Below are 15,402 nucleotides of genomic sequence, written 5' to 3'. Positions count from 1 at the left end.
CTTTGTGGGTGTGTAAGGGTAAGCATTTGTGTGCATCTAGATGCACTTGTATGTTATATATAAGTGAGGCAAGGTGGGTGAATTCCATGTAAGGGAATGTAAGTGAGTTTGTGCGTTTACAACTACAAAGGGGGTTTCAATCTATACACATATACACGCAGAACAGTGTTTTCTTGACTGCATAAAATTCTATGAGATGAGAAAGCACTACAGCAAGTCAGGATCCTGAGAACCACCCCTCCCGCCCAACCATGGTGGTCCCTGAGCCCCAGTCTTTGTAGAAATTCCCGATCCCTTAACATACATTGCACAGGTGTGTTTGAGGCGTGGGTGTCATGGTCCAGAGCATGTGCGGGGCAGTGGGTGGGTGTGCCCGAGGGAGGGCAGCTGGGGCGTGGGCCCTCCTGTCTGGATGTGCCCGTGCAGGAGTGGGCGTGGGCGCACGTACAAAGAGGCCAGTGTGGATGTGTTTGAGCGCTCCTATGGGATGTGTGTGGTGCGTGTGCTGGCCCCTGGCCCAGCACCCCCCCCCCCCCCCGCAAAGACCTGGACAAGTCCTTTTCCCACTGGGATTCTGTATCCGCATCTGCGGCACCGTCGGGGGATCCGGGATTCCGGGAGTGGGGAGGCGACCTGGTGGGGAAGAGCGTGCCTTCGTGCCCTGCCCCTCCTGGGAGCGTGGCGTGTCCTGCCGGAGCACACGTGTGTTTGCTCTCCGTGGGGAAGTTCTCATGACCTTTGTGGACCCCAAGGACGAACATGGGTGAAGGCGGCGCCTGTCGCTTGCTGGCATACTCCCAAGGGACGCACTGTGACCGCGCAGGCAAAAGCTTCCCGCCTTGGGAGGCGCCCCGCAGGCCCTCAAACGTCAGGGGATGGGAGGGCCGGGGGCTTCCGGCCGGTGTCAGAGCCGGAACCAGGGGCCTCCTGGAGCCCAGCCCCCACACCGGGCGGACTGGAATGCCTGGCTGGGCTGGACCGCCCCACCCACGCCTGCTGGAATCGACGTCCCACCTCCCCCCGGGGGCCTGTTCCTGGGGCCCAGGCAGCTCCAGACACACTGGCTCCCCTGTGTGCACCGGGCGGCCCCCTCCCCGGCAGCCCCTCCCCTCCTTCCCGCATCTTTGCCTCCAGCCTCCTAGCTCACCTGCGGCTTGGCTCTCACGCCTTCTAACTCATTCCATGGGGCCTGGTTATTAAGCTGGGGGTGGGAATGACTTAGATGCTTTATAGGTCAAGGGTTCAGGACTAGGTTTGGGAGACTGTATGAACCCCCCATAAAGTCACCTGCAAAGTTCTGCGTGTGTGTGTGTGTGTGTGCGCGCACACACACTTCAGGGATCATACTAACAAGTAACAATTTTTGAGAGTATTATCCATACATGTCCAGCACAATCTCATTTATTCCTCACAACCAACCTAGCATAGTGAGTAGTATACCCATTTCATAGATAGAAAAACTGAGGCCCAGTGCCCAGAAATCACATGACAAGGAGAGTGGGAGGAGGCTTTGTGCCTAAGTCACCTGGATCCAGGGTCCACCCACTGAACCACGACGCTGCCCTTCCATCCTGAGCATTGGCCCACCTTCTCTAAATATCTCCGACCTTCAGATGGGGTTGGGTGACCCCTGTAGTTGTGGGGATCTCAGAGCAGAGGAGGAGGGTTGGGGTCCCCTCTCTGTACCTCCAGCCCCTAGCAAGCTGTGGTGATGGGATTCAGGTATGGCTACTGTTTCTGTCCTCCTCACCCCCACAGTATCCCATCGTGGCCCCTCTGAAGTTTGGCCAGAGTAGAGGGAGATTATTATCGGGCCCCCAGGGACCTCGGGGAGACATTTCTAAAATATTTTAAAATAAGGTTTTTTTAAAAAAACCAAAATACTACTGTGCACGCCCAGGGTTGTCCCTGTCCTATGACGCTCCCATTTAGAGGCAATAAACAAATACATCAAAGAGATTGTTTCAGCAAGGGACAAACTATAGGGACCATGATAAAAACAAAGCAGGTGTGCTGGAGATAGCCAGGGTGGGGGCTGCTTTAGCTTGGGACAGGGAGGCTTCTTTGAGGAGGGGAGATGGGGCACAGGCAGGAATGATGACCTGGAACAGTTGGACGGAGAGCATTCCAGGCAGAGAGAGCTGCCAGGGCAAAGACCCTGAGGCAGGTAAAAGCTTGGTGCTGGGGATGGGTCATTGTAGCTGGCTGTGAGTGAGACATGTAGAGGAAGATGCTGGAAGGTTTTGGGGTGCTTTTCAAATTCTTTCCAGTGCAGACCAATTTTTCCCCCCAGTCCCTAAAATGCAATAAAAATGAATTTCTAGGAAAATAAGGTTGAAAAAGACATGCACGGGATGTCGCTGGTGGTCCAGTGGTCAGGAGTCTGTGCTTCCATGGCAGGGAGCCCGGGTTCGACCCCTGGTCGGGGAACTAAGATCCCACATGCTGCATGGCCTGGCCAAACAAAACAAAACAAAACAAACAAACAAACAAAAACCAGAAAAGAAAAGAGATGTCCAGAAAGCAAGGAATAGCTAACAAGGATCAAGGAAGGGGGTATATCATGGGTCTACAGGAGCCAACTGAAAGAGTTCCTGATGGCCAAAGCCAGAGCCATTTTTAAAATTATCTATTTATTTATTTATTTATTCATTCATTCATTCATTCATTTGGTTGCTCTGCGTCTTAGTTGCAGCAGGCAGGCTCCTTAGTTGCAGCTCGTGGGCTCCTCACTGGCTCCTTACTTGTGGCATGTGAACTCTCAGTTGTGGCATGCATGTGGGATCTGGTTCCCTGAACCTGGGCCCCCTGCATTGGGAGCACGGAGTCTTATCCACTGCACCACCAGGGAAGTCCTGCCAGAGCCATTTACACAACAAAATTATTACAGTATTAGATTAAAACCCCAGGAATGAAATAAATGTCCATGAGTTTGCACTGATACAAAGAAATGATTGAACACATTAACAAATGAAGGACAGGTACAGAAGGCTTCCAGATAATTTACGTAGGTACTCCACCCTGAGGGATGGTTAGAACTGCACACAGTGATTTACTTCCAAGAGAGGGAAGAAAAGAGTAACTTTTCACTGGAGAAAAGTGCCAAACACACTACATCACCTGGCTGGGTGATGAAGGTCAACACCAACAGTCATAATTAGGTTGATAATATTTACTCTTGAGATGTTCTAATGAAAATGGAACTTTACCTCTGTGATCTTTCTTCCCCCAAACCCATAACCCTAGTCTAAACATGAGGGAAATATAAAAAAATTCCAATTGAGAGGCATCCTCCTGTATACCTGATTATAATCCTCAAAACTGTCAAGGTCATCAAAGACAAGGGAAGCTCAAGAAACTATTCCAGGGACTTCCCTGGTGGTCCAGTGGTAAAGAATCCGCCTTCCAGTGCAGGGGATGCGGGTTCGATCCCTGGTCTGGGAACTAAGAGCCCACGTGCGTGGGGCAACTAAGCCCACGCACCGAAACTACTGAGCTCACGCAACTCAACTAGAGAGCCCGCATGCTGCAAACTACAGAACCCATGCACCCTGGAGCTCACGTGCCACAACTAGAGAGAGAAAATCTGCACACCACAACTAGGGAGAAGCCCTCGCGCCACAACGAAAGATCCCACATGCCATAACTAAGACCCGATGCAGCCAAAAAACAAACAAACAAACAAAAACAAACGAAAAGAGACTGTTCCAGTCAAGGGAAACCTAAGGAGATGTGTCAACTAAATGTCACGTGCAATCCTGGACCAGAAAAATGATATTCGGGGAAAATCGAAGGCATATGAATAAAGCATGAACTTTAGTTAATAATAATGTATCGATATTGGTTCACTAGTCCCAGGCTAGTGTAAGATGTTACTAATAGGCGAAACTGTATGCGTGTGTGTTGGGGCAGAGAGTATATGGAAGCTGTATGATTTGCTCAATTTCTCTGTAAATTTAAATTTGTTCTAAAAGTGTATTAATTAAAAAAAGAATTTACATGGCAAAGAATCTGAAAAATAATATATATATATGTATAACTGGATCACTTTCCTGTACACGTGAAACCAACACAACGTTGTAAATTAACTATACTTCAATTTAAAGAATGGCTAAAGGGGACTTCCCTGGTGGTGCAGTGCTTAAGAATTCACCTGTCAATGCAGGGGACATGGGTTTGAGCCCTGGTCCGGGAAGATCCCACGTGTCTCGGAGCAACTAAGCCTGAGCGCCACAACTACTGAAGCTGAGCTCTAGAGCCCACGAGCCACAACTACTGAAGACTGTGTGCCTAGAGCCCATGTTCCAGAAAAGAAGCCACTGCAATGAGAAGCCTATGCACTACAACAAAGAGTAGCCCCCTGTCTCCACAACTAGAGAAAGCCTGCATGCAGCAACAAAGACCCAATGCATCCAATAAATAAATAAATAAATAATTTTTTTAAAAAAATGGCTGAAGGGGACTTCCCTGGCGGTCCAGTGGTTAAGACTTCCCCTCCTAATGCAGGGGGTGCGGGTTCAATTCTGGGTCGGGGAGCTTAGATCCCACATGCCTCATGGCCAAGAAACCAAAACATAAAACAGAAGCAATATTGTAACAGAATTTCAATAAAGACTTTAAACCCATGGTCCCCATAAAAATATTCTTGAAAAAATAAAAAATGGTTAAGAAAAGGAATTTACAAAACATGTAAATCACAAGCCCAAGAGTCCATAAAATGACGATGTCAAGGTATTAGAAAGTTTCTGAATGCTTATTATTTTCTCTTACTCTCTCATCTGGATGGGTAATCAGCTGGTTGGGACCAGCATTGGTCTGTGGATTGATCTGAGTAATTCTAGGACAGTGTTTGTCACCCTTGGCTCTATTGACTTTTGGGGACAGATCATTCTTTGCTGTGGGGAGCTGTGCTGGGCATTGTAGGAGGTTTACCAGCATCCCTGACCTCAACCCACCAGATGCCGGTAGCAGCCACCCCTCCCACTGGGACAACCAAAGATGACTCCCGATGTTGCCAAGTGTCCCCCGGCAGAATCAATCACTTTCCCACTGAAGACCACGCGTGCGTGCAGGTGATGAGGTCACATCTGGAAACGTAGCCCGGAAAGACCTAGGCGTGTCTGCGAGACTCGAGGATGCCTTGAGGGGCTTGGATCTCCAAAACAATCCTACCCGTGCCAGGTGGGCCACAGAAGCATGGCCTAGGAGGCCAATCCTAGGGCATGGCTTTGGGACGAGAGAGAAAGCAAGGATGCAGGTTGTGTTTAAGAGAAAAGCTTGGGGAAATCCCTGGCGGTCCAGTGGTTAGGACTTGGTGATTTCACTGCCGAAGTCCTGGGTTCAAACCCTGGTTGGGAACTAAGACCTGGCATGTGGCCCGGCCTCCCCCCCACCAAAAAAAGAGAAAGAATTGACAGGACTTGCTGACTGATGGGAGTAGGAGGCCAGAGTGGGAAGGGAGGAGTTTTGGAAGATGCCCAGATCTCTACCTTTCGCAACTGGGTAGTCATGGGCTGAGATGGGGACATGAGATGAGTGGCCAGGTTGGGTGAGGGAGGGGAGGATGATGACTTTCGTCTTGGACACGTTGAGTTTCAGGTCCCAGAGGGACCTAAGTAGGGCAGAAATTCATAATCTTTTATATCACGATGGGTGATGCCCAGTGTGCTTCTACAAATGTAACATAGTCCTCAAGGGGTAATTTGGCCCCTTTTGTTCCTCACACAAAAACACAACAGGACTTTTTTTTTAAATGTTTATTTTGTTTATTTGGTTGCGCTGGGTCTGGGTTGCAGCAGGCATGCTCCTTAGTTGCAGCCGGTGGGCTCCTTAGTTGCAGCTCACTGACTCCTTAGTTGTGGCATGCATGTGGGATCTAGTTCCCTGATCAGAGATCAAACCTGGACCCCTTGCATTGGGAGCACAGAGTCTTAACCACTGGACCACCAGGGAAGTCCCACAACAGGACCTGAAAGCCACTAAGATGCCCTTCGGCAGGATAAATAAACTGTAGGACATCCAGACAATGGAATGTTTTTCAGCACTAAAAAGAAATGAGTTATCATGCCATGAAAAGACATGGAGGACCTTTTTAAAATGCACATGACTAAGGGAAAGAAGCCAATCTGAAAAAGCTATAGACTGTATGATTTCAACTTTAGGACATTTTGGAAAAGGCAAAGCTATGCAGACAGTAAAAGGATCAATGGTTGCCAGGGATTAGGAGGGAAGGAAGGATGAACAGGTGGAGCACAGAGGATTTTTAGGGCAGTGAGAACACCCTGTGTGATACTATAATGGCAGGTACATGTCATGATACATTTGTCTGAACTCATAGAATATACAACGCCAAGAGTGAGCCCTAATGTCAACTATGGACTCTGAGTGATAATGATGTGTTAATGTAGGTTTCTCAACAGTAACACACGTACCATCTGGTGGGGGATGTTGACAGTGGGGGAGGCTACGCGTGGGGGCAGGGGGATGGCGATATATGGGAATTCTGTATTTTCTGCTCAATTTTGCTGTGAAGCCAAAACTGCTCTAAAAAGTAGTCTATAATAAACACATACAATGGGACACCCATATAAATACTAAATAAATACCCATAAATACATACTTGGACATTTAAAATATACCTAGTGGGGGACTTCCTAGGTGGTGCAGTGGTTAAGAATCCGCCTGTCAGTGCAGGGGACACAGGTTCAATCCCTGCTCCAGGAAGATCCCACATGCCGTGGAGCAACTAAGCCTGTGTGCCACAACTACTGAGCCTGTGCTCTAGAGTCTGTGAGCCACAACTACTGAGCCCGTGTGCCACGACTATTGAAGCCCACACACCTGGAGCCTGTGTTCCGCAGCAGGAGAAGCCACCGCAAGGAGGAGGTTGCACACCACAATAAAGAGTAGCCCCTGCTCGCTGCAACTAAAGAAAGCCCAATGCAGCCAATAAGTAAATAAGTAAATTTATAATAAGATAAAATAAAATAAAATAAAATAAAATACATTCAGTGGGAAACATGGGGGGGAGGATTAATTAGGAGCTTGGGATCAACATACACACACAACTAATGTATAAAATAGATAACCAACAGGGAACTCTACTCAATACCCCTTTTTTTAAGAAAGTCAGTTTAAATATTTATTTACTTGGCTGTGCCTAGGTCTTAGTTGTGAGGGATCTTTGTTGCTGCCTGTGAGATCTTTAGATGCAGCATGCAAGATTTTGTTCCCCGACCAGGGATCAAACCCGCGCCCCGCTGCATTGGGAGCGCAGAGTCTTAGCCGATGGACCACCAGGGAAGTCCCTCTACTCAATATTCTGTAATAGGAAATTCCCTGGCGGTCCAGGGGTTAAGGCTCCATGCTTCCAACGCAGGGAGTGTGGGTTCCATCCTTGGTTGCGGAATTAAGATCCCACGTGCCTGCACAGCCAAAAAAAAAAAAAAAAAAAATCTGTAATACCCTATATGGGAAAAAAATCTGAAAAAGAATGAATATATATGTATAACTGAATCACTATGCTGTACACCTGAAACTAAGAGAACATTGTAAATCAACTATATTCAACTATACCCCAATAACATTTTTAAAAAATACCCAATAACAACCACACAATCACACTCATGAACACAAGTATTTGTGTATGCACAGCCTCTCACACACAGTCACACTCACACACACACACACACACACAGTCTCTCATTCACGCACATACTCATTAATGTAGGTCAAGGGAAAGAGATTATCTCGTGTGCCTTCTGTCCTCTGCATGTCCATGATGGGAAGAAATATTCTATCCACTTCGTTCCTTTCTCTCCTCCCCTCCTCCTTCTGGTAGGAGGAGGTCTGTGGGCAGACAGAAGGGAGGCAGTGACTCCACAGGTTACAAAAGCAAAGTCTAAGGCGACTGTAAGGGAAGGAGGAAGAGGGGCAGGGAGAAGGCGGCCCTGACTGCTTTTTGGACATTGGTGAAGCCTGTGGGGATTCAACACAAAAGAAGTTTCGGTATCATCCTCTGAATTCACTGCTGTGCCCACCCACCGCCTTCAAGTCCGAGGGCACAGCTAAGGAACAGGCTGGAAAAAAAGCAAAGCACACACAAACTTTAGGGTCTTGTGATGGCCCCATCTGCTAAGACCCCATGGTGTGGGGGCCCCTCAAGAGCCATGGTCAGGGCTGAGGATGCCCGTGTGGGAGTCGAAGAAATCGAAGTCCCGAGGAAAATGAGACACAGGCTGAGGACAGAGTGGGTGAGGGCTTCTGGAAGGTGAGAGGGATCCCCAGTGTTCAGGAATGGCGTGGAGGGTCTGCGGGAGAAAGAGTGAGCAGTCACAGTAGATACAAGGACATTGCTGTTCAATGGCGACCTTGGGGAAAGTGGTCTCAAAGGTATATGCGTGGGGAGGCCCAAGGGAGGGAGTCAGACGAAGTGAGATGAGAGAGAGTGGAAACCTCACCTAAAATTTCCCAGCCACCATCCACGCCTTTCCTCTGCTCTCTCCAAAGCTGTTCTCCCCGACAATTCCATCCATCCTCCCCCTAGCCTCCTCCCTTCGTGCTCCTTTTCCACGTCCTATCATTCCCCAAACTTTATCCCTGTGGCAGAACGGTAGAATATTAGAGACCAAAGAGGTACAAACTTCCGTTTATATAAACGAGTACCAGAGATGTACTGCACAACATGATAAACATAATTGCCACTGCTGTCTGTTACATATGAGCGTCGTTAGGAGAGTAAACCCTGAGCATTCTCAGCACAAGGGGAAAAAATGTTCTACTTCTTTAATTTTCTTTCCGTGTGAAATGATGGATATTCACCAAAGTTACTGTGGCCATCATTTCATGATGTAGGGGAGTCAAATCATTACGCTGTACACCTTAAACTTAGTGCTGTATGTCAATTACCTCTCAATAAAACTGGAAGATAAAAAAAAGCTCTGAGAAAAAGGAATATTACAGATGAAAGGAATCCTAAATATCGACTAGCCCAAATCTTCGTCCGGAGCTCAAACATGCCTACTCTACAGCATCTCTGTCTCTTCTTGTCCAGCCTATCCTTGATTCCTTCCGTGAACAGGGAGCTCACTTCTGAGAGAAGCAGCCCCTTCAAGCTCTGCTGGCCACCAAATCATTCCTTTAGCAGAATCATGTATATAGTGGGTCCTCCACTCATGTTTGTGGGATCTGTTTTGCTGTCCCCCTCACCTCGTTTCTCAACTTCCCCATTAAATTATGTTTCCAAGACATGAAGATAATTGTCAAGGTGTGAGTAATGTGTAGCATTGTAGGTTTTCATTTAGAATACGTTAATTGGGACTTCCCTGGTGGTGCAATGGTTAAGAATCCACCTGCCAGTGCAGGGGACATGGGTTCGATCCCTGGTCTGGGAAGATCCCACATGCTGTGGAGCAACTAAGCCCGTGTGCCACAACTACTGAGCCCGTGTGCCACAACTACTGAAGACTATGTGCCTAGAGCCTGTGCTCTGCAACAAGAGAAGCCACTGCAATGAGAAGTCCTCGCGCTGCAATGAAGAGTAGCCCCCACTCGCTGCAATTAGAGAAGAGCCTGTGTGCAGCAACAAAGATCCGACACAGCCAAAAATAAATAAATAAATAAACTAAAAAATATATTAATTAACAGAAAATCTACAAGGCACTAGAAGCTGGGGATTCAACCCATACAAAGACAGACACAGTCTCTGTCTTTGTGGAGCATATGTTCTAGCGGGAACAGACACTGTATAGCTGAAGACACAGTTAATCACAGTTGCAGTGAGTCCTCTGGGAGGAAGAGGTGTAGAGTGAAGTGTGGGCAGGTAGAGCATACAACAGGCAGTCTTAATGTATGGTCAATAATCTTGTTATATTCCTTATATAAATAAAAATGGTCACACAAAATCACTAAGAAAGTGAAAGGAATAATTCTATTTTTAGGGGCAGAAGCTTCCCACAAAGAGGGACCATGTGGCAGACGGCTGAAGTCATGATTTAGCCCCATGGCTTGGTTTGGCCAATGAGGCAACAGCAAATGTAACAGAAGCAGAGCTTTGTAAAACTCTTGCACACCTGGCATAAAAGAGGGGGTATCACTATAGGCCCTTCAGAGATTAAAAGGATAATAAGGGGATTTTACGAGCAGATTTATGTTGATAAATTTGACAGTTTACATGGCACAGACAAATTCCTTGGAATGCAAAACGACCAAAGCTTACTTAAGAAGGAATACATGACAACTGTAAAATAGATAGTCAGTGGGAAGTTGTTGTATAACAAAGGGAGTCCAACTCGAGGATGGAAGATGCCTTAGAGGACTGGGGCAGGGAGGGTGGGGGGGACTCGAGGAGGGGGCGTCAAGGAAGGGAGGGAATATGGGGATATGTGTATAAAAACAGATGATTGAACTTGGTGTACCCCCAAAAAATAAAAAAATTAAAAAAAAAAGAATACATGAGCCAAATAGCCCCGTGTCTATTAAAAAATAGAATTGTGATTAAATACCTTCCCGTAAAGAAAACTTGATGCCCAGAAGGCTTCACTGGTGAATTCTACAAAAGTGAAAGAAAGAAATAATACTGATTCTAGGGAATTCCCTAGTGGTCCAGTGGTTAAGACTCCATGCTTTCACGGCTGAGGGTCCAGGTTCAATCCCTGGTGGGGAAAATAAGATCCCACAAGCCATGTGATGTGGCAAAACAAAAACAAAAACAAAACAAAACAAAAGAAACCAACAACAACAAAAAAAAACACTGATTCTACACAAACTCTTACAGAAAACATAAAAAGAGGGAATGCTTCTCAATTCATTCTATCAGGGTAGCATTATCCAGATACCATAACCAGATAAGGATATTACAAGAAAAAAATCCCACAGACCAATATCTTTCATGAATATGAACACAGACAACCTTTAAAAAAATATTAGCAAATAGAGTCCAGCAATATGTTAAAAAGAAAACACATCATGATCAAGTGGGGTTTATCTCAGGAATGCAAGGCTGGTTTGGAATTAGAAAATCATTGTAATATGTCATATCAAGAAATTAAAAAAGAAAAATCATATCACAATCATCATCTCAATAGCCCAGCTTACCTACCATACCTGTCAATGCACATTACAGAGGGTCAGTCAATTTAATACTCTTTCCTGATGAAAACTCTGAAATCAAAGCCAACACCATGCTCAAGGTGAATTCTCACAAGAATTAAAAAGAAATGAGGGGACTTTCTAGGCGGCGCAGTGGTTAAGAATCTGCCTGCCAGTGCAGGGGATATGGGTTTGACCCCTGGTCCAGGAAGATCCCTCATGCTGCGGAGCAACTAAGCCCATGCGCCACAACAACTGAGCCTGTGCTCTAGAGCCTGTGAGCCACAACTATTGAGCCTTTGTGCTGCAACTACTGAAGCCCACGTGCCTAGGGCCCGAGCTCCGCAGCAAGAGAAGCCCCAGCAATGACGAGCCCGTGCACCACAATGAAGAGTAGCCCCCGCTCACTGCAACTAGAGAAAGCCCAAATGAAGACCCAATGCAGCCAATAAATAAATAAATAAATTTATTTTTTAAAAAAAGAGAAATGAGGATGGCCAATATTACCTGTATTGTTCAGCTTTGTTTCTGGAAGGGCTAGCCAATGCAACAAGGCAAGAACCAGAAATGACATGCAATTAATAGGAGACAGAGGCAATCCATCACTGACATGATTGTCTGTTGAGACAACTAACGGAAAATTATTAGAACTAATGAATGCATCCAGTTACAAAATAAAAATATAAAACTCAATAGCTTTTCTAAATGCCAGAGATGATCAACTTTTAAAAATATACATTCATTCACAATAATAACAAAAATTAAGATAAAAGTAACAACAGAAATGTGCAGGACAAATGAGATATAACTCGAGGCTTGAATTAAATGGAGAACTAAAACCCATTCCTGGATGGGGGACTTTATAAGGTGGCTGATATTCTCTGGATTACTTTATAGGTTTAAAATACCGACAGGGGAATTCCCTGGCAGTCCAGTGGTTAGGACTCAGCACTTTCACTGCCGTGGACCCGGTTTGATCCCTGGCTGGGAAAATAAGAACCCACAAGCATGGGCATATACCCAGAGAACACCATCATTCAAAAAGACACATGCACTCCAATGTTCATGGCAGCACTATTTACAATAGCCAGGACATGGAAGCAACCTAAATGTCCATCAACAGATGAATGGATAAAAAAGATGTGGTACATATATACAATGGAATATTACTCAGCTGTAAAAAGGAATGAAACCGGGACATTTGGAGAGACATGGATGGACCTAGAGACTGTCATACAGAGTGAGGTGAGTCAGAAAGAGAAAAACAAATATTGTATATTAACACATATATGTGGAATATAGAAAAATGGTACAAATCAACTGGTTTGCAAGGCAGAAATAGAGACATAGATGTAGAGAACACACATATGGACACCAAGTGGGGAAAGCGGGGAGGGTGGAGGGGGAATGAATTGGGAGATTGGGATTGCCATATATACATTACTAATAAGAAAAAAAATACCAAATTGTACACTCTAAATATATGCAGCTTATTGTCTGTTAACTGTATCTCAATAAATGTTCTTTAAAAAAAAAAGAACCCACAAGCCTCAGGGCACAGCCAAAAATAAATACATAAATATAAAAATAAATGAATGAATAAATAAATAAATAAAAATACCTACAAATAAAAATTCTAGTGGGCTTGGGGGAAGCCATTTGAGGAAAGGCTTGCAAGACAGATCTAGAATACACTGGGAGAATAAGTAGGCAGGAATATCACAATAAAACTTTGGAAAAGAAGAATGAAACGTACCATAAAATGACAATAATATAAATAGTGTCATACTATTATAAGAATAAACAGACATTAAGAGAAAAGAATAGACTCTACTTTTCATCTAACTATACATTTGTCTTCTTATCTACAAAATGTAGCACAATTCATTTTAATAATATTCAATAATAATTCATAGTAAAGATGGCATTTCAGATTGGTGGGGAAAGGATGAACTATGTAGCTTGGACACCTGGTTTACCAGTTGGGAAGGCAATTTAGTTCAAACCTCACCATACATCATGTGACAAAATAAATTCCAGATCAATAAAAGAATTAAGAGTTAAAAAATGAAGTCGTAAAATAAGTTGCTACAAAAATTCGCAACATTAATTACAATGGTTTGATATCTTTGATTTCTGTGAACATCCAAAACAGGAGTGGGGAGATAAACTCAATGATGGGTGATGACTTAAAGGGCCAGGATAGGGAGGGTGGGAGGGGGCTGCGGGAGGGTGGGGATATGGGGATATATGTATAAATACAGCTGATTCACTTTGGTGTACCTGAAAAATTGGCACCACAGTGTAAAGCAATTATATTCCAATAAAGACCTTTAAAAAATAAAAATAAGAAAATAAAACAGGGGTGGGCATGGGGAATTTCCTGGCAGTCCGGTGGTTAGGACTCGGTGCTTTCACCACCATGGGCCCTGGCTGGGACCTGAAAGCCACATGGTATGGCCAAAAAATAAATAAATAAATAAAAATAAAACAGGGGTGGGCAAACTATGGGTCACTTGCCCAAACTGGCCCGCCGCATGTGTTCATAATGGCTTGCAAACTGAGAATGATTTTGACTTCTTTTTTAAAACAACTTTTTAATGCTACCTTTATTTTATTTTATTTTTTTAGCTTATCTATTTATTTATTGGCTGCATTGGGTCTTCGATGCCGCACACGGGCTTTCTCTAGTTGCTGTGAGTGGGGGACTATTCTTCTTTGTGGTGCGTGGTTCCTCATTGTGGTGGCTTCCCTTGTTGCGGAAATCGGGCTCTAGGAGTGTGGGCTTCAGTAGTTGCTGGACATGGGCTCAATGGCTGTGGTGCATGGGCTTAGTTGCTCCAGAGCATGTGGGATCATCCTGGAGCAGGGATCAAACCTGTGTCCCCTGCATTGGCAGGTGGATTCTTAACCATTGTGCCACCTAGGAAGTCCCTATTTTTCAATTAATTAATTAATTTGGCTGCTTCATTGCTGCTCAGAGGCTTTCTCTAGTTGCAGAGAGCTGGGGCTACTCTTCCTTGCGGTGTGCGGGCTTTTCATTGCTGTGGCTTCTCTTGTTGCAGAGCACAGGCTCTAGGGTGCACAGGCTTCAGTAGTTGCAGCACATGGGCTCAATAGTTTTGGCACACGGGCTTAGTTGCTCCATGGCATGTGGGGTCTTCCCAGAGCAGGGCTCGAACCCGTGTCCCCTGCATTGGCAGGCGGATTCTTAACCACTGTGCCACCAGGGAAGTCCTGGTTTTGACATTTTAAAATAATTTTTTAAAAATCAAAAGAAGAATATTTGACAGTACCCCAAAATTGTAGGAAATTCAAATTTCATGTGTCCTCAAATAAGCTCTATTGGAGCACAGCAACGGCCATTCATTGACATCTTGTCTGACTGCATTCGACTTACAATGGCACAGTGCAGTGGTCTTGACACAAACTGTATGGTCCATAAAGCCGAACAGAGTTACCAACTGACCCTTCGCAGAAAAGGTTAGGATTGCACTGTTAGAAAAGGCATGAACTCAGAGGCCTGAAGCCATTCTGCTTAGAGGTTCAACTCTGGGCTTCGTACTCAAAAACAGACCACTGACCAAGTCACTCCATGCTCCTGTGCCTTAGTTTACCTATAAAGTAAGGGCCAAGGACATCCCTGGTGGTGCAGTGGTTAAGAATTCACCTGCCAGTGCAGGGGACACGGGTTTGATCCCGCGTCCGGGAAGATCCCACATGCCTCGGAGCAACGAAGCCCGTGTGCCACAACTACTGAGCCTGTGCTCTAGAGCCCGAGAGCCACAACTATTGACCCCATGTGCTGCAACTACTGAAGCCCACTCGCCTAGAGCCCGTGCTCCACAAGAAGAGAAGCCACGGCAATGAGGAGCCCACGTGCCACAATGAAGAGTAGCCCACACTCGCTGCAACCAGAGAAAGCCTGTGTGCAGCAGCAAAGACCCAATACAGCCAATAAATAAATAAATAAATTTATTTAAAAAAGTGATTTATGAAAAGCTTAAAATAGAGCCTGGCATGTAATATCACTACATACCAGGATGCATGTAGCCTGGCATGTAATATCACTACATACCACTACATCCACCTGGCATGGATGTCAGCTATTCAGTTATCAACTGCATCAGTAGATATTTTCAAATTATGATCCTGTCCGATGTCTTCAAGTGTTCTACGGAGTAAGACTTTGCATCCACTTCTGAGGATTAGGATCATTTTTTTCAGGGCCACTTGGCAAAATGCATCAAGAACTTTAACAAAACCACTTATTTTTATTATTTTTTAAAATTTTATTTATTTATTTTTTTGGCT

The sequence above is a fragment of the Hippopotamus amphibius genome, chromosome 15, assembly GCF_030028045.1.
Source record: "Hippopotamus amphibius kiboko isolate mHipAmp2 chromosome 15, mHipAmp2.hap2, whole genome shotgun sequence".
Classification (NCBI taxonomy): Eukaryota; Metazoa; Chordata; class Mammalia; order Artiodactyla; family Hippopotamidae; genus Hippopotamus; species Hippopotamus amphibius.
This window is presented reverse-complemented; position numbering follows the sequence as displayed.